The 18,356-nt window shown below is 43.7% G+C and overlaps 1 protein-coding gene across 6 annotated transcripts in view; it reads left to right on the top strand.

Annotated features, from left to right (window-relative positions):
* The window catches only part of GPBP1 (GC-rich promoter binding protein 1), a 453,143-nt gene that overhangs the window by 212,339 nt on the left and 222,448 nt on the right, over positions 1-18,356 (top strand). The window lies entirely within an intron of this gene.

Raw genomic sequence — 18,356 nt, 5'->3', positions numbered from 1 at the left:
TAGGAAGAATGTGGGAATAAAACAGTGGATGTTATGCCTCTGTTGCTCCATGGAGAGGCCACGCTTTGAATACTGTGTGCAATTCTGGTACCTGCAACTCAAAAAAGATATAGTTGCACTGGAGAAAATACAAAGAAGGGTGACCAAAATGATAAAGGGGATGTAAGCCTCCCCTATGAGGAAAGGCTAAAGAGGTGTTAGGGCTGTTCATCTTGGAGAAGAGACGGCTGAGGGGGGATATGGTAGAGGTCTACAAAATCATGAAAGAACTTGGCCAGATAAATGTAAATCAGTTAGTTACTGTCTGACAGTAATAGGACTAGGGGACACTCCATGAAGTTAGCAAGTAGCTCATTTAAAACAAATCAGAGAAAATTCTTTTTCACTCAATGCATAATTAAGTTCTGGAATTCATTGCCAGAGGATGTGGCTATGGGAGTTAGTGTAACTGGATTTAAAAAGGTTTGGATAAGTTCTTAGAGAAGTCCATAAACTGCTATTAATCAATAAGGAATAGTAGCTTGGGATCTATTTACTATTTGGGTACTTGCGAAGTACATGTGACTTGGATTGGCCACTGTTGGAAACAGGATGCTGGGATTGATGGACTTTTGGTCTGACCAAGTATGGCATGTCTTATGTTCTTATGTGATGAGGAGGAATATCGCCTGTTGCTTTGCTTGGATGTCAAGAGACATGTCCTGAGATATCTGGAGGTTTCTAAGGCTTTCCAAAAGACTGATCACCTGTTTGTCCTTCATGGAGGAGGTAAACAGGATGAGCCGGCTTCACGGGCTACAATAGCTCGCTGGATTAAAGAGGTAGTCACAGCTGCATATGGCCGCTGAAAAGCCGTTACCTGATCAGGTTAGTGCTCAGGAAGTGCCATGGGTAGAGGTTAGAGTGTTGACTCCTGTCGACATTTGCCAAACTGCAGTGTGGTCCTTCTTACATACCTTTTCCACATATCATCTGGATGTGCAAGCTCGGTAGGATGTAGCCTTTGTGCGGTTTTGACTGGATCGCGAGCAGCGTTCCATTCTATTCGGGATTAGCTTTAGTACATCTCCACTGGTCCTGAACCCATCAGTCTGTGTGCTAGGAAATGAGAAATTGCTACTTATCTGATGATTTCACTTTTCTTAACCTTTTAGATCCTGCTCATTGAAGGAATTATTTCCTGATGCCCCTTTTTACATATCTCAGTTAACTAGACCCAAATATGGTATAAATATGGTATAAAAAATTTGCAAGTAATTAAAAGTATATGAAAAAATATTCCACTTGTGGAATGTTGGTACCTAAAAGGTTAATATAGACAGATGGGTTCAGCTTCCTGCTGTTGGCTGACATATATTTGTTATAGTCCTCCTGGATGACTGTTCCAGGTGTTACTGGTAAGTGTTACTCCAGTCTCTAGATTGTTAATTTATTTCTTGTTTGAGCTCAGTATTTCATGTTGGCTGAGTATTGAAATGGTTATCTGCTTTTTATCAGACTTTTGCTAGTCTGTCCACAGTTGCTTTTGAAGAGAATACTGGCAGGCTAATGTCACTGCAGGAGTATATATACTATGATGTCAGTTTGCTCTGTCTCCATCTGCTGGTAAAGTGCATAACCCACTGGTCCTGAACCCATCTGTCTATAGTAAGGAAATTGAAATTATCAAGTAAGTATTTTCTCATTTTTTTTAAGCTTTTACAACCACTCCTCTATCAGGACATTCCAGTTTACTTGGTTTGCTAGTATACTTTGGAGATACTTCCCATTGAACCATGTTTTGCTGAATGACTGTCCTCACCCCCCCCCCCCCCCCCCCCAATGGTCTAGTTTAAAAGCTGCTCTATCTCCTTTTAAAAAAGGTAGTACCAGCAGCCTGGTTTCCCTTTGCTAAGGGGGAGCACATCCCTTCAGAATAGGTGCTTCCTTTCCTCAGAAGTTTTCTCAGTTCCTAATAAACCTAAACCATCTTCCCCGCACAATCGTCTCATCTACACATTGAAGCTTGTCCTGCCTCTGGGGCGTGGAATGGGGAAGCATTTTTGAGAATGTAACACTGGTGGTTCTGGATTTCATTTTCCTATGTAAGAACCTAAATTTAGCCTCCATAACCTCTTTCCTGTACTCTCCTATGTCATTGGTACCCACATGTACCATGACAGCCAGCTTCTCCATAGCACACTTTAAAATCTTACCTAGGTGGTAAGTTAGGTCTGCTACCTTTACAACAGGAGGGTAAATTACAAAATGATTCTCATGCCAACCAGCCTCCCAGCTCCCTATTTTTCTAATGATCGAAGCACACTAAATCGGCCCTAACCCTTCCCTCCTGGACACTGTATCCTGGAAAGACTCTCAGTGCAAGCGAATAAAGCACAGGTGGCTAACTCCAATCCTGGAGAGCCACAAACAGACCAGATTCTCAGTATATGCACTATGAATATGCCTGAGATAGATCTGCATGCACTGTCTCTAGTGTACACAAATCTATCTCATGCATATTCATTGTGCATATACTGATTTGGCTCTCGAGGATCTGATTTGGCTACTCCTGGAATGAAGCATCACTTGGAGGGCAGGTCTTAGTTACAGGATTGCTTTCTGCCACACCAAGGTGATGGTCTCCTGTCAGGTGACCTTGCTGCTCCTAAGCAGGACAAGGACTGCTATACTGGAGTTGGGACCACTTTGATGTGTCCTTGAGGGTCTCCTCTATATATCTCAGCTCCTCCAGGTCTGCCACCCTGGTCTCCAGAGATCGAACTTGTTCTCTGAGAGACAGGAACTCTCTGCACTGGGTGCATACATATACAGTCTGTCACCAATAGGTAGATAATCAGGGTGCTGTGCAAAAGACTGGATAACCCCCATCTCGCTGGGCTTCTGTCTCCATCTTAATTTGTTGATCTGATAAAATATTAAAGGCTGATTAAGGAGTAGGTATGTCTCCATTTAAGGGTTGCTAAATGTGATTAGAGTTTTAAAATTTGTGTCTCAAAATCTGTAGTGTTGAAATTTGATAACTAGGTAATTGTTGGTGAACTACCTGCAACAGAACTAAAATTAGTCAATCACTAAAATCAGAGTTCATTTAATGTTGTTTTAAATGACTAATTGACTTATTTTGAAGACTTGTCCTAGTGGGGGTGATAATCTATATATCAAAAAATGAGACGTGGGTGGGAATCAAACTATAACTTGTTTAGGAACCAGTACTCACCTTCTCAGATCAAATGAACTTTGCAAAATCATAATTCTAATACTGGTAAACAAATGCTATCTTTTTACTAGCTCAGTGATGTCTTTTTTTTTTTTCCCACTACACAAGCAATTCTCACTCTGACCAACTTAAAACTAAAAAAAAACCTATATAAATGACCAGTAATAGTTTAACCATTCAAGGAAGTTTTGTTTTTCTATTGATATGCAGGCTGAATTAGCCATGCTGTCTGGGTGATGTCATCCAGTGGCATGGAGGCAGAATTTTCTCTCTAAGCTAGCAAAGCTTTTCTTCACTGAGCATGTGCAGCAGTTCCTTTGCAATTACTCGTGGTAGTTCTCACAGGACAAGCAGGATGATAGTCCTCTCATATGGGTGACATCATCAGGATGGAGCCCAATCACGGAAAACTTCTATCAAAGTTTCCAGAACTTTGACTGGTCCCTACTGGGCATGCCCAGCATGGCATTAACCCTGCAGCCAGCAGGGGTCCCCCCTTCAGTCTTCTTTTTTCCGCGCAGCAGTAGCCTCGTGGTTTAGGAGCTCTGAAGAGATTCCTGACAGGAATTTTCCTCACGGAATTATCTAAACTTTAATTGCGCCACAGAGGGTCCCTCCTCTAACTTTTCTCTAGCCGTGGTACTCCAGTAAGTTTTTTGACCGTTTCCATCGATTACAGTCTAGTTTGGACCTTGCAGCTTACTGGCCGTCGACCATACCGCGGCTCGATTTTTTTCTATGGCCATGGCGTCTGGGTTCCGTCGGTGCCCGGACTGTACTCGCACCATGTCTCACAGACCCCCACGGAGTCTGTGTAATGTGTTAAGGCCATGAGCATGATGTCCTGACTTGCACCAAATATGCCCTCATGACGCCTAAAGGTCGCAAAGCTAGAATGGAGAAGATGGAACTCCTCTTCCGTGCTCAGACCCCGACCCCGTCCATCACATCTACGTCATCGGAAATGGCACCGTCGACTTCGTGCCAGCATAGACCACCGTCCGGTGACCGTCCGACCGTCCGCCATCGATGTCTTCATGGCCATCGACACCCGCTACTCCCCCTCAGGACCGAGGGGATCGCAGGGAAAAACATCGCCATCGACATCATAAGACTCAGACCGTCGAGGGAGCGAAATTATAGACTTCACCACCGAGCCACTGTCGAAGAAGCCCCGTCCAGGAAAGGCACCGACCATTCCTGCGACTGGGTCATCGAGGCCACCCTCACCCGATAGGGGTTTGGGAGTCGCGATTCCGCCTGTAAAGGTGGTCCCTCTGACTGTGCATCTGCCTTCCTCTTCTATTCTAGAGCCGCGGCTGCTTGCTCCAGGTCTCCGAGAAGAACTGGGCCAGCTGGTTCAGGAGGCCTTCGACAAGGCGATGCAACGTCTCCAGGTTCCTCCGGTACCGATTATGGAACCAGTCATCAACCCGATTCCGGCAGCACTGGCACAGTTGCTATCCCGGATGGAGGGCACTGATGGCCGCCCTTCCACCGATGGATCCCGGGTCTCCGATGGCTCCGATGCCCTCCCCGTTGACAGCTTCATCGGGAGGAGAAACACAGTTTCACATTCCTCCATCGGGGTTCTGCCTCAGCCATCGATGCCAATTCGTCCCTCGCCACCGATTCGTCCATCTGTGCTGATATGTCCATCGGCGCCTTCGATGCCGGCATCGATGCCTTCCATGCCATCATCTGTGCCCCCGGTGATTCCTTCGATTTTCTCGGAGCCTCGCCTGGGGCCTTCAGGTATCCAACCCCCTTCTCGTCCTACAGGTCAGTCTGCTGATCCTTATGACACTTGGGGTGATGATACTTCAACAGACACAGATGACTTGCCTTCACCACCTTCTCCCACTGAAAGTAGGAAGCGTTCTCCTCCAGAGGACCTCTTTCATAAATTTTGTGAAGGAAATGTCTGAGTTGGTTACCTTTCAACTTCAGACTGAACAGGATGACAGGCACTAGATGATGGAGTTACTCCAATTTCTGGATGCCCCCAAAGTGATCACCTCTATCCCCATTCATCAAGTTCTTCTGGATCTTCTCAAAAAGAACTGGGAAAATCCTGGATCAATTGCTCCAGTACACACAAAGGCTGACACTACTTACTTAGTGCAATCAGCCCCAGGTTTTCAAAAATCCCAGCTCGATCACCACTCAGTTGTGGTAGAGTCGACTCAAAAGAGGGCAAAAAGGTCAAAACCTCACTCATTTACCCCACCTGCTAAGGAACAAAAGTTCCTAGACAACATTGGTCGACGAGTGTTCCAAGGGGCCATGCTCATCTCCCAAATTGCTGCTTACCAGCTTTATATGACCCAATATAATAAGGTCATCTTCAAACAGATACAGGACCTTTCTGAGTCCCAGCCTGAACAATTCCAAGACCAGCTACAAACTATTGTCAACAAAGGGTTTGAGGCGGGAAAACATGAGATTTGAACATCTTATGATATATTCGACACCTCTACCAGTGTGTCTGCAGCTGCTATTTTGGCAAGATGGGCCTGGCTCAAATCTTCTGACCTTCGCCCAGAAGTACAAGACCGGCTGTCTAACCTACCATGTGTAGGAGATAATCTGTTTGGTGAACAGATCCAACGAATGGTGGCTGAATTAAAAGACCATCATGAGACCCTTAAACAGCTCTCTTCGATGCCTTCCGACTTCTCCTCAAGACAGCCCTTCAGGAAGGACTCTAAGAAGTCGTTCTACCACCCAAGGAAGGCCTATCCACCACCAGCAAGGTCCCGTACTATAAGACCTTATCAAAAGTCTCAGCCTCGCCAAGCCCGAAAGCAGAAACCACAAGCAGCTCCCCAGCCAGGGCCTGCTTCAGGTTTTTTACTTCCGCTTGGAGAGCAGCAGCCAGATTTCTCTACCAAGCATACCAGTGGGAGGTCGATTGTGCCACTTTCACAGCATGTGGCAGTCAATCACAACCGACCAATGGGTACTGGCAATCATTGCTCAGGGTTACCATCTAAACTTTCTCGCCCTGCCACCGGACTCCCCACCTCTGCTGACGTGGGGAATGTCCGACAACTCCATTCTTCTGGATCAGGAGGTATCTCTACTTCTCCAGTTAAGAGCAATAGAACCCGTCCCGCTATCGCAACAAGGCCTAGGGTTTCATTCCCGGTACTTTCTGATCCCCAAAAAATCAGAGAGGGGGGGGGGCTGTTCGTCCAATTCTGGACCTACGTGCTCTCAACAAGTACCTCCAGCGGGAAAAGTTCAAGATGGTAACCTTGGGATCTCTTCTACAAAGAGGAGATTGGCTCTGCTCTCTGGATCTCCAAAACGCATACACACACATTGCGATAACTCCAACTCATCGCAAATACCTCAGGGTTTTAGTAGGCCCAAAGCACAGTCAATACAGAGTGCTTCCGTTTGGCCTAACATCTGCCCCACGAGTCTTTACCAAATGTCTCGTAGTTGTCACAACTTTCCTCAGGAAAGAAGGTGTTCATGTCTACTCCTATCTGGACGACTGGTTAATCAGGGCTCCAACCCAGCAAGCCACTCGGTCGTCCCTCGATTTGACCCTACACACTCTAATTTCCCTAGGATTTCTAGTCAATTAGGAAAATCCTATTTAATCCCATCTCAAACGTTGTCGTTCACTGGGGCAGACTTGGACACCTTGCAGGCAAAAGCCTTTCTACCTCAACACCGAGCGCTAATCCTAGTGTCTCTCGCTCACCAGTTGCAGTCTCAGCATACAGCAACAGCTCGCCAATTCCTCGTCCTTCTAGGACACATGGCGTCCTCAGTCCATGTTACACAAATGGCCCGCCTGGCCATGAGACTCATGCATTGGACTCTGAGGTCACAATGGATTCAAGCTATTCAGCCTCCGTCGACCATTGTCCACATCACCAACTCCCTCCGTCTGTTCCTCGCTTGGTGGAAAGATCAGAACAATCTCCTCCAGGGACTGCCCTTTCAAGTACCAGATCCTCAACTCATTCTCACCACCGACACCTCCAACCTTGGGTGGGGAGCCCATGTGGACAATCTACAGACACAAGGGTCTTGGTCTCCAGAGGAAGCCAAACTTCAAATAAATTTCCTGGAACTTCGAGCAATCCGATATGCTCTCAGGGCTTTTCAGGATTACCTATCAAATCAAGTCATCCTGATTCAGATGGACAACCAGGTGGCCATGTGGTACATCAACAAGCAGGGGGGCACAGGCTCCTTCCTTCTGTGTCAGGAAGCTGCGCAGATTTGGGTGGAAGCTCTCTCCCACTCGATGTACCTCAAAGCCACCTACTTGCCGGGAGTGGACAATGTATTGGCAGACAAGCTGAGTCGCGTCTCTCAACCCCTCGGTAGCGACCTCAATCTTCCGACAATGGGGATACCCCCACACAGATCTCTTTGTGTCCCCTCAGAACCACAAAGTGGACAACTACTGCTCCCTCATTCGGAGCGAGCGCTCTTAGCCCAGAGATGCATTCTCCCTCTCGTGGGCAACCGGTCTGCTCTATGCATTCTCTCCACTTCCTTTTCTCTCACAGACTCTCATGAAGCTACGTCAGGACAAGGGAACCATGATCCTGATAGCACCTTACTGGCCACGCCAAGTGTGGTTTCCCATACTTCAGGATCTCTCCATCCGCAGGCACATTCCCTTGGGAACGGACCCGCATCTGATCACTCAAAAAGACTGATGCCTACGCCATCCCAATCTACAGGCCTTGTCTCTGACGGCATGGATGTTGAAAAGTTAATCCTTCAACCACTTAACCTTTCAGATTCAGTTTTTCATGTCCTGATTGCTTCACGGAAGCTTTCCACGAGAAAATCTTATTCCTATAAATGGAAAAGGTACACATCATGGTGCACCTCTCAGTCCCTTGATCCCTTTTCCTGTCCAGTCCCAAGGATTTTGGACTATCTCTGTCATTTGTCAGTCAGGTCTTAAGACATCTTCCATCAGAATGCATGTCACTGCAGTAGCCGCCTTCCATAAAGGTGTCTGGGATGTCCCTATCTTGGTACAACCTCTCGTAACACGCTTTTTGAAGGGCTTGCTCCATATCAAGCCACCTTTCCGTCCTCTGGCCCCTTCTTGGGACCTTAATCTGGTTCTCGGTTGGCTCATGAAACCACCATTTGAGCCTCTTCATTACTGTGACCTAAAATATCTCACATGGAAAGAGATTTTCCTTTTGGCTATCACTTCAGCTCACAGAGTTAGTGAATTGCAGGCCCTAGTTACCTATCCGCCTTACACTAAACTCCTGCAGGACCGGGCAGTGCTCCGCACTCACCCTGTTTTTACCTAAGGTAGTTTTGGAGTTTCACATTAATCAATCCATCATACTACCTACCTTTTTTCCCAGGCCCCATTCCAATCCAGGAGAGCAGGCTCTGCATACCCTTGACTGTAAACTGGCTCTAGCTTTCTATCTAGACCATACAGTTGCCCACTGGAAGAGCACTCAGTTATTCGTCTCTTTCCATCCCAACAAATTAGGGCAACCTGTGGGTAAGCAGACTCTCTCCTCCTGGTTGGCGGACTGCATATCTTTTTGCTATCAGCAAGCAGGCATTCCTTTTCAAGACCGTGTCAAAACACACTCTGTGAGAGCCATGGCGACTTCAGTAGCACACCTACACTTGGTGCTGCTTCCTGACATTTGCAGGGCTTCCACCTGGAGTTCTCTCCATACTTTCGCAGCCCACTATTGCTTAGACAAAGCCGGAAGACAAGATTACATCTTCGGCCAGTCTGTCCTGCGTAACCTATTTCCAATGTGATGTACCTACACCCTTCCGCCTGCCCGGTGGGGTTGAGGATGCCTTCGACCAAATTCCACCCCAGTTGTTGTGCCTGTTGCACGCCGTTCGGTACATTTGGTGCACGTTCGGACATCCTCAGCTCGGTACTCACCCATATGTGAGGACTACCATCCTGCTTGTCCTGTGAGAAAGCAAATGTTGCTTACCTGTAACAGATGTTCTCAAGGGACCGCAGGATGTTAGTTCTCACGAAACCCGCCCGCCGCCCCGCGCTGTTGGGTTCGTAACGTTTTTTGTTTTTTTTTCGGCACTGCCTATAGCTATCAAATAAGACTGAAGGTGGACCCCTGCTGGCTGCACGGTTAGTGCCATGCTGGGCATGCCCAGTAGGGGCCAGTCAAAGTTCTGGAAACTTTGATAGAAATTTTCTGTGATTGGGCTCCATCCTGATGATGTCACCCATATGTGAGGACTAACATCCTGCTGTCCTGTGAGAACACCTGTTACAGGTAAGCAACATTTGCTATCTCCTCAGTTCACTTTTTCTGCACTCTGTACGGATGTGTACATTCTCTCAGATCTCCTCACCTTTGCTTTAGTGACTTAAATGCTGTTTGGGGGGTTTTTTTTTTCAGTGCTGCATTGGCCCAGAGCCCGGGATTCAAATACTTTTCTTCTGGGCGCATCATGTCCCATGAGATAGACACAATTACTGCTACCTCTTCTTAGAACCCCACCATGATCAGGTCAATTGTTGAGATTGTGGACACTTTTCCCTGTGGGCCCAAAAGCAATGTGGTCAGAAAATTGCCTGCGGTCAAGCAGCTTCTTTGATTTCGGAAGAATTAGATCCATCCCCCAAGAATGCAGACAGAAGATCAATACAATCCTCCTTGGGGCACATGGTACACCACCTGATATCCACCAGAGAGCCGTGTCTGTGGGCATGCCAGAAGCACCAAAGGCGTTCGCAAAATCAAGTCTCGGCACCTCAGCTTTCTGAAGTTAAGACTGCACACAAGACATCAGAGACTGACGTTGTTCTGAAGAGCTTGCATGCTGCTAGAAAAGGCCTACACGCAAGATTCATTGAAGCAATGAAATGCATGGCACACGACACACCGAAATCCACTGCGAACTATGCTCTGAAGCTACTGCGACGCAGTGGAAATTTGTACATGACGCAACGAAGAATGCGGGCCACAACACCCTGAAGCACAAGACGCATGATGCAGCAAAGCATTGTGCACCATGTGATGCTTCGAAGCCTAAGATGCACACTGCATCGAAGCATTCAGTGCACGATGAACTGCAGACAGAGGGAAGGTACAACTCATACAATACCGCTTTCAAAGCCAGTTTCTCAAAAGGGCTGGTCATTGCTCTGGATATGCATTGTTGATGGAAAAATATGAGTCTGTTGTCAAAGGACGCACACCATTAGTGTCAGAAGTCCACATCTGAGAAGTATTCTGCAGTTCCCATCACAGGAGCCTATGATCGGGATACAGTTTCTGATGCAGTTGTTCTCTTCACCACTCCTTCCAGCACCTCCTCTAAGTTGCAAAGCGGTAGACAGTGTTTTTCAGACTTCTCAACTGTATCAAAAGGAAAATGAACTCTGTGGACCTTCTAGAGGAACTCTAATCCAGACAGAGGATTCTGTCCGGAACCTTCATCTCTCAACATTTCAATCTTTATTTTCCTCCATATTGCTCACAGCAGTACCGCCTCCAAGACATCTGAGACATTTCCCTGTCACCATTCCAGCTGCAATTTACCAGCCTGTAGGGGATCTATCTTCCCTTCCAGAAGTTCCCTTGGAAACCCAACAGTTATTCAGGAGTCAACCTCTGGGCCAGTGCTCCAGAACTTTCACTTGCAGCCAGGTCCAACTAGGCAATGCAGCAGATATTGAACATCCTTAAGAATTTCTTTACCTCATTGCAACCTCCCACTGGCCTATCCAAGCCGTCCACCATTAGAGTAGGAATGGCTCACACACGATATGGAACCTGCAACCTCTCCACATGAGATTCCAAAATTCCTGGTTCCAGGGGATTTGTCACCTTTGTCAGTTCTGATGGATGACAAAAGTCTGGTTGCATCATTGACGTCTGAGATTCCATCTGAGATGTCCCCTGGGAACTGTCCTAATAGCTCCACAGGAATCCTCTCTGCTCCACCAGAAGAGCCTCCTGAGCATACTTCTCTACCTGAAGACCCGTATACTCTTGCTTTGTGGAGAATCCAGGAACATCATTAAAAGTGAAAGTAAAGAAAACGCCGGACCCATGCTTGGAACTCCTAGGCATCTTAAAAATATTGGATATTCAAGCAGAGCCCATAGCCCTCTTCACGTGTCGTGTTGGATTCACTTCTGATTAAGTCGTGGAAGTCCCCTTTCTCTGGAACTATGGTGTTGGGGAAAATAGACTTAAAGTTCCATCTCAGGAAGTCTCCAGCCTGTGGAGTAGTTCAGCTACACCTCAGTGATGGTGACGTCAGCAATGAAAAAGGCAAAGAAGCCTAGGCTTCACTCCAGTTCACCACCAAGCAAGGATCACAAAATTTTAGTTGACTTTGGCCGCAAGGTCTTTCAAGGGTCTATGCTTGGCTCTCAGATAGAGCAGCACCAATTCTACATGGTGCAGTACTTATATGAATGTGCACAAAAGCTTAAACCATACATAAGATCAGAGATGGGAAATGAAATACCTCCTCAACAGCTGCTTGATCTGGAGGAGGATCTTCATCACCTCCTTAGATTGATGTTGCTGAAGTCTTGTATATCAATTGCTGCCCATCGCTTAGCTTGGCTGAGGGCTCGCAGTATAAGGGAAAATGCTCACGAGAAGTTAGCAGATCTTCCCTGTTTGGATGAGAACCTGTTTGGGGATAAATTGAGAAATTGTCTCCCAAATAAAGGAGCAGAATGCTCAATCCTTAATTACTTTAGCTGATCACCAAGAATCACCCATATGATTTTACTCACAGCATAAATGATCCTTCTGCCCTTGTTAGCCTTACAAACAAAATCCATCCTATCATCAACCTTCATACCAGCAGACCCATCAGCAGACTGTCAGCTCAATTGATGGGTTGCAAAGGGCCCTGGAGGCCACTAAAGCAGCAATAGCTGGCTTCTATATCCCAGCAAAGGTTTTGATCTACCAGTTGCCACAGTCATCCATTCAGGTCAGGGGCAGAATCAAAGGCTGCTTAACGGTATGGTCCTGACACTTGTTCATCAGGGTTATCACCTAGATTTCATCAAATGACCATCCATTCCTCATGTGATCATTTCCTCATTAATTCCATCCCACCTTACTCTTTTGAAGCAGGAGGTACAACATGTATTAACCCTGAGGGCCATACAGTGAAGTTTCAACACAACCTGGGCTATTACTCCAATATTTTCTTATCTCCAAGTAATTGGGAGGCATCCAACTCATCTTGGACCTCAGGACTCTCAACAAGGATCTATGAAGGGAAAAGCTAAAAATATCTCTCAGCATGATACTACCCTTCATCCAGTCCGACTGCATGCACTTCCTCGATCTAATTGGATGCCTGTACTCACATTTTGATACCTCCTCCTTGTTGGCAGTGCCTTTCTGTTAAGATAAGTTCCAATCATTGTCAATACAGGGTACTCCCATTGGACTCTTATCTGCCCCCAAGGTCTTCACGAAATTTCTTGCTGGGACTGTGGTTCACCTTTGAATGGCCATAAGAATATTTCCTTATCTGGATGATTGGTTTCTTCGGGGAAACTATGAGCCAATCTCATAGACACCATTCAATGCTTAGAAAATTTGGGCTTCCTGATAAATTACTAAAAGTCTGTACTCCATCCAACATAAATTCTGCAGTTCATAGGAGCAAGAATAAATAGTTTTATCAAGAGCCTTCTTTCCCAGCAACAGAGCCCAAGTGTTACGAAACCTTCCCTCCCAGCTCCTTCATCGGGCTTCTTGGATGGTACACTGAGTTCTAGAGTTGCTGAGCCATGTGGCGGCAGCTATTCATGCAGTTTTCTGAACTCTACTTCATATGCGACAATTGCAATGGGGCCTCAAGAAACCCTTCCGTACAGAGTTGCATGGAGAGAAGATAAATGCATCTGGAGGAATTTGGATAATTTCTAGAGCATAGCAATCCCTTAACACCTCCAGGACCCACTGGACCATCGTAATCTGTTCATCACCATTCTCCTTACCCTTTCAATGAAGGACATTGCATGGTGGCTATCTCAGGTGGTTTGGGAGACAGGGTCCCTCTTCAACCATTTTCTCATTAGCTAATCCTCACAACGGACACAATGGTGTGCTTGTGCTACATTACAAGACACGGCCTCTGGTCTGTCAAAGAAAAGCTACCAAATCAATGTCTTGGAATTGAGAGTGATATGAAATGCCCTGGTAGCATTTTGTCACGTACTACGGGGAAAATAACATCATGATTCACATGAACAATCAAGTGGCCATGTTCTATATAAACAAGCAAGGAGGATCAGTTCATGAATTCTTTGCAGAGAGGCCATTCAGATTTGGGACTGGGCAGACATTCACTCAATCTCCCTTTAGGCCACTTACAGGGAATAGTGACTATGAAGCGGACAGGCTTAGCAGAATCTTTCATCTGCACGAATGGGCCCTCAATTAGAAGGTAACAGATGACAATTTCCACCTCTGGGGTCATCCTTGGATAGACCTCTTTGCAGCAGAACAGGAAATTAGAATGGTTTTGTTCACTTTGTCCCAGCAGAAGAAAAGTGCAAGATGCCTTTCTACTGGCTTGGTCAGAGGGGCTAGTTTATGCTGCTTTTCCCCCAATTCCACTCATCTCCACGAATGAAGATCAGATTTACCATTGCAGTTAACAATGGTTACAAAATTTTGGATGGCATGTTACCGATCTTGTTTCACTGTGGTCAAGAGGATTGCGATCTTTCAGGAGGCGATCTGTTTTCTTTTTTTTTTCTCTTTTTTTTTTTTTTGTGTCCTTGTTGTTTTGCAGCACATTCATCTATAAGTTTTTTAGCTGGTATGCTCGGCCGAGTTACGCTTCATAGGGCTACTACTATTTTTCTTTTCTCTAGATTGTGCTGGGAGTTGCGTTGCTTAGCCTATAATTTATTTTACTAGTTAAAGCGGTCTCTTTACCTACTTTTTATTATGGATTTCTGGCCACAGAAGACTTCCTATAAGACTTGATGGCCTTCCTGGAGTCCTCCAGTCGATATTCCTCTTTATTTTCTCACCTGTTCTTTCAGTAAAGGCTGATGTGATTTCCAGGGACATACTATAAAACATAATTTATTTATTTATTTTATTTATTTATTATTTTTACTATACCGGCTTTCATGACATGGATCACGTCAAACCGGTTTACATTTAACAGTGTGCAAGATAAGAGATAACTCAAACAACTGTAACAAGAGCATTGTAAGGAGAGTGACAGTTACAATAAAACAGGGAAATAAATAACTGGGAATTGGAGGTGAGAATAGGGGGATTTAACTGACAGCAACTTATTTACAAGATGGACAGCAGAAGTTCCCCCCCACACACACACACTTATGGTTACTTATTTTCACATGGTTGCGTGGAGGATGTGATCCCGTTCCTTGAAGAAACAGAAGTATGGAGTGGACACAGCGCCTTGAAGCAAATTTTTTAAATTTCTTTAGTTGTATGGTAGCCAATGTTTGAATGTTGTGAATGGGATGGGGACAAATGGAATGGCTGGAGGTGTGTGTGAATGTCTATGGGGTACTGTCTTCTTATAAGATACAGTTTGGAGTGTAGATGATGGTAAACAATCAACCATATGGGTTTAGATTATTTGTGATGGGGGTGCTAAAGCTGGGCGGCTCTCAGATTTACAGTTGCTATATTGTCCTATTTCCTTTTTGAGAGATGGCTGATTTGAAAATTTTCTTTAAATATAGATGGTGTGTGTTCGCCCATTAAGAGAAAATTTTGAATCTCTTTATAAAAAAAAAAAACCAAAAAACAAAAACAGCCAAATCAAAATTTTTTTATTTTTTTAGTTTTTTTACAAGGAGCCTACTTGGGTGATAAAGAACATGGAAAGCTCAAACAGGATTGGGTGGGCCTGTGTCATTTTGCCTCATTTTCTAGGAGACAGAGATGTTGCCATATTAATTCATAAAAGCTGTCTGTTCTTAGTAGAGCGGAAAATAATGCTATTAATTGCATCAGTAGCATGGGAACTTCTTGGTATTTGGGTATTTGCCAGGTTCTTGTGGCCTGGTTTGGCCTCTGTTGGAAACAGGATGCTGGGCTTGATGGACCCTTGGTCTGACCCAGCATGGCAATTTCTTATATTCTTAGGGACGATATATAATAGTAATTGGAGCAATAGCCAACACTAAATTAATCTTGTGCAATGTTTATGCACCCAGTGTTTTCTCAGACATTTTATTCTAACCTAGTTATCTCTTGCCTCATACTCTAAATACCGTTTAGTGATTGGGGGTGGGATTTCAATTTACCTGTTTCCTTGGAACTGGATGCAAAACCGGTGCGTGCTGAAAGTTTACACACACCATTTGAAGGGGTTCATTTTCTGCTGAAAGAATTATAATTGCTGGATGTTTGTTGCATACTGCATCCTCTGGAAAAGGATTTTACATTTTACTCCCCTGTTTACAACTCATACTCCAGGATAAACTATTTTTTAATTTCACTGTCTGAAATTTACATATTATACAAGTGTTACCTCTGGCAAAAGCACCGGAGTTAGATGAATTTGGTGCAGAATTCTATAAAATACTGCAGAATGAAGTTGCTGATCCATTATTATAAATGTACAATGGATGTTTACAGACAGTTTTCCTAAGGATATGATCGTGGCCCAAATAATTGTTTCCTAAACCTGATAAAGATTTGATGAAGCCTATAAAGATGTAGGCCATTATCTTTAATGTAGATTTTAAGATCTTGGCTTCCTTGTTAACTAGACGGCTTAATGTGGTGGTATCAATCATTGTGGCAGATCAGTCAGGTTTTATACAAGGCAGGCATGGAGTTGTAAATGTTTGAGAACTCATTGAAGCAGTGGGTTAAGAGGAAAAATGCAATCTGCATGGTCTTATTATCAGCCTAGACACACACACACAGCATTTGACAATGTTCAGTGGAACTATATGTTCTTAACATTGCTCAAATTTGGAATCCCTGAATCTTTTATTCAGTGGATTAAATTATTATACGCTTTACATGTGGCTAAATTGTTGATCAATGATGTTAATTCCAACCCATTTTTTCTGCAAGGGGGTACTCATCAGGAATGTCCCTTTTTTCCAATATTGTATATTCTTTCTGTAGAACCCCTGGTGCAAATAAATATTAGATAGTGACATTTGCAGTTTTACCTTTAGTAAGTCTGAATACAAAATTTGCTTATTTGCAGATGACATGCTCTTGTTTCTTAAAGAACCATTGGTTTCTCTTAAAGACTCATCCTCAAACAATTTGGTATTTTTGCACGACTAAAATTCATTTTTCCAAGTCTGAAGCACTCCAATAATGGACAATATAAGGAATAATTGGGTTGGACCCTTTGGCTTGGTTGCAGGGTCAATTTAAATATCTAGGGGTTTGGATACCCAGAAATATCTCTCAAATGTACGAGTTAAATATAACTCTATTATTAGACTCTAATAATCAATTACAATTGTGGAAAGTTTCCTCTTTCTTTGCTAGGTAAGTGTGTACTGTTTAAAATCTCTTACCAAAATTACTATATAAATGCAGATGCTTCCAATTTGGTCGAAATCTAAGGATATTACGCACTTAAATTTAGCTATCATACAGTTTATTTGGAGGGGCAAAATAGCAAAAGTTAGTCATAAAATACTTATGCATTCCAAAAAATTTGGAGGTTTACAGCTCCCACATTTTCATTTTTACAATGTTTCTTGCCAGTTGTGATTTTGCTGGGAATGGTGTAAGTAAGCAGTAGTTTAAATATGAAGTGCCTAATTTGATGGTTTTGTGTACCCTTTTGGGGCCATAAATGTATTGCATACATCATACGATTCTATCACTGCAGCTTAAAAAGTATGTATTGATTTAGACCGGTGATATTAGCATGGGGCCCGGTGATATTAGCATGGAGGTATATGTGTAAATGTGGAGGAGACAACCCCTATGCTACTGAGTTAATTGAAATTTTAGGAAATCCTGCTTTTGTTCCAGGATAGAACACATTATTTAAAGAATGGAAACAATTAGGCATAAACAATTTGGGGAGATTTTTGTTGTATCACAGGACACCATATCTTTTGAACAACTCCAACAGCGCTTAAGACTACTTAATCAGTTTTTTATATATTTGCCTTATTTTCATACAGTCCAACTTCAAGTGGTTAAGCCTCTCTCCTAAACTTCACTTATATCAATAATCAAAAAGTTGAATATACAGCAGAATACTTTGTCATTTTGGTATAACATTCGGTTCTGTAAGGAAATATCTTTGCTGTCCTCTCTTGCTCATTCTTGGTCACTTGATGTGGGGAGAAACTGGATGAAATGGTTTCTGAAAATTGCTGATGGATGCAAATGGAAAAGTTAGATGCATTTCTTACAAATAGAAAGCTTCATCCAGACTATAGGAAATTATGGCATGAAATGTACTTCTATCTACTTGTTAATATCTAAAATGTGCTAATCTCAAGTGGCTATTCCACACTATCCACAAATCAGGTTTAGCGGTTCCTGTATAGAAATACAGTATGTTCATATCTATTAATAAGAGTACTCGTGTGTGCATTTAAGGATGGATGAATGTGAATGGTGTGTTTAGGTAGTGAGTTTGTGTATTGTGTATATTGTTTTAGGGGGTTTTTTTGTTGTAGGTGAATGGTCATGGTATAGTTTGTTTTATGTTGATAAAAGTAAAGTCTATGGGACTTGTACATGGAAAAAATTTAACTGAACAAGTATTTTTTTTTTTTTTAATAAAGATCCTGGTTTATCCGGGTTGCTTTTCAATTTTAATTATTGACTGGACTGTTTGTGGGATAGACTTTGGAGATTCTGTTGTGTTTGCATCTTCGGTTTGCTTATTTGCATGAATATGCCCTATCATTTAAAAACAAATCGAGAATAATCAGTTTTTTTCCCCAAGATTCACTGTCCCATCCATGTCAGGTATAATTGGGGTTTCAGGGGCTCGGTTCTATTACCTCTTCTTTTTAATTTATTTTTAATTCCCTTAGGTCAGTTGATTCAGTCATTTGATTTTATCCTTTCTATTTATTTATGCGGATATCATCCAGATTAGGGCACATTTAGGAAAAATCCCAAGGAGGTTGTTCATAGATTGGATTTGTGTT

This window comes from Rhinatrema bivittatum, chromosome 1 (genome assembly GCF_901001135.1).
Source record: "Rhinatrema bivittatum chromosome 1, aRhiBiv1.1, whole genome shotgun sequence".
Classification (NCBI taxonomy): Eukaryota; Metazoa; Chordata; class Amphibia; order Gymnophiona; family Rhinatrematidae; genus Rhinatrema; species Rhinatrema bivittatum.
The sequence above is the reverse complement of the archived record's forward strand: the minus strand, read 5'-3'. Positions and strand labels throughout refer to the sequence as shown.